We start from the raw sequence: 2,500 nt of genomic DNA on the forward strand, positions 1-2,500 counted from the left end.
GGGAGGGAACATGTGTCCATCTCTCAATAAAAAAAGAAAAAAGGCTAGAATCTCACTGTGAGCGTAAAAGATGAAAATCTTACAGCTGACACCATCCAGTCTCAAGTTAGAAAAACTTGAAATGATGCAACAGGAGACAGACAGTTTCCCAATGAACTCTTGCTATTCTCCTGGGGAAGTTTTGTTCCTGAGGGTTTTTTTTTTTTTTTTTTTTTTTGATTTTTCGAGACAGGGTTTCTCTGTAGCTTTGGAGCCTGTCCTGGCACTAGCTCTTCTAGACCAGGCTGGCCTCGAACTCACAGAGATCCACCTGCCTCTGCCTCCCAAGTGCTGGGATTAAAGGCGTGCGCCAGGGCTGGAGAGATGGCTCAGCCGTTAAAGGCTAGGCTCACAACCATAAATATAAAGAGTTCGGTTCCCAGCACCCACGGCTGTCTCTCCAGCCACATTAAAAAAAAAAAAAAAAAAAAAAAAATAAAGGCGTGCGCCACCACCGCCCGGCTCTGAGGGTTTTTGGAACAACTAAAATCCCTCTTATCTTTTTGTTTTGTTTTGTTTTCCATGCCCCCTCAGAGGACACCTGGATGTTTTTTAAGGATTTGATTTTATTTTATTTAAGTATTTTGTTCCTCAGACATAACTCTGAAAACACTAATACGTAATAGCCAGTTTCTATTCAGGTCAGTTCAGATTTTTACCAAAACCTCCTGTCTGGCATGTCTCTGTCTTTGTTGAGTTCCTGTACTTACAGAAGCCAAGAGATAGCTGGCAGCCATCCATAGAAAATGCCCTCTCCCTTTGAACACGGCCCTCCTTTGGTCTGAGTTTCTCACACAGCTCTGATGATGCAGGAGGATGCCAAGGGCCCAGTTGGTGCCTCAGCCCGATGCCTGCATCTGTGCCTTGGCAGCAGCTATTCATGTCTTGCCGCTCAGAGTCAAATTCCCTTAAGTTTAGCCTTCCCTAAGTGCTTGTTCACTTCAGAGGACTCAACCCTCATCTTCCGTGTCCTCCTGGCCTAATTTCTCATATTACTGATTTACTGAGTATGAATCAGTAATATGAGATGTTCCGGAGAGGGAGGAAGGGACATTCATGAAAAAAGTGAGTGTTCAACTAACTAACTCCCCATGGGTGAAGGAAGTAGTGAAAAGATTTTAATGAAGCAGAGAGAAATTTCTGGTTTTGGAAGGAGGAAATCCTGAATGGCTCCCTCTGTGTCGCAGGAGAGACTCCTGGAAAGGAAACCTCAGGTTTCCGGTCAGTCGGTCGGTTGGTCAGTTCGGGGAGAAATATTAGCAAGGAGGTAAAGGCCGTGCCTCACGACATCAGCAGTCCCTTCTCTGGAAATTCTACGGTATCCCGGAGAGCTCTCGGAATTTTGTGATGTCACTCGTGTCCTAGAAACGCCAAGTGCCCTCAAGATACACTCTCTCGGTGCCTATAAGACTCAGTTCTAGACATGTTGTCTAGAGAATGGAGATCATGGAGAGGCCAGAGGGAGGAAGAAGAAAGCTGACCTCAGATCTCAGAGGAAAACACGGAGAAATAATTAGTGGTCCTGGGGAAGACGAAGTGAGTTCACCACTAGCAGGGACTAACTAGAGAGATTTCTGGATGTGATGGCTTTGAGACTTCCAGGGCTAGGGCTCAGGAACTGGGAGGTTTCTGGAATGAAATAGGTCTGTCTTGTTTCTCTGAGTTCCTAAAGGGCCAACCCACATCAAAGATTCACGATAGTTGATTTGACAAAGTCGGGAATTGACAAGGAGTGCGGAAGGAGTCAGTGAGATTTCAATACCAGCACTGCACATCACCCCCCCCCCCCCCCCCCGGTCCTTTTCGTTGTGTAGCAATAATAATAGAGAAGGGGGAATAGCGCTCTGCCAAAGCCCGTATTTTGTTTTTTAATAGTCCAGGTGTGTTATTTCTTTTTGTACATCAGGCCATGAATTCGTAGGGAATGGGCTCCAGCAGCTCAGGCTCCTTCCCGTTAGTCCTCGCGAAGTGTGCTTCTCTGGGTTCGCTTGAGCTGAACCCAGGTGCCCTTCTCTTTGTCTTCCTTTTCCTTCTGGTCGTTCTCCTTCACCCGCTTCAGAAAGCTGTCTCTGCTCTTCGAGTGCTTGATGTGTTCAATCCGCACATTAATTCTCTTGGCAAGAATCTTGCCCTTAACTCGCTTGTTTACAATGATGCCCACAGCATGCTGGGTGACATTGTAGACTCTTCTGGTTTTGCCGTGGTAACATTTATGGGGCATTCCTTTTTGAACAGTGCCCATTCCCTTGATGTCTATAATATCGCCCTTCTTGTAGATTCGTGGCCAAAGGATCAACTCCATGTTTCCTAAAGGGCCTAGAGAACATATAGCGAGTGCCCCTCCTCTTTCCCTTTGTGTTTGTCATTTTGGCGAGTTACTGAAAGATGACTACCGCGGCCGAAAGGCCCAAAGCCCATATTTTACCATACCTTATATCACAGCCATTAACAGGGTTGAGGC

The sequence above is a fragment of the Microtus oregoni genome, unplaced genomic scaffold (assembly GCF_018167655.1).
Source record: "Microtus oregoni isolate MIOR12 unplaced genomic scaffold, Mior012 000060F_027, whole genome shotgun sequence".
NCBI classification, from domain to species: Eukaryota; Metazoa; Chordata; class Mammalia; order Rodentia; family Cricetidae; genus Microtus; species Microtus oregoni.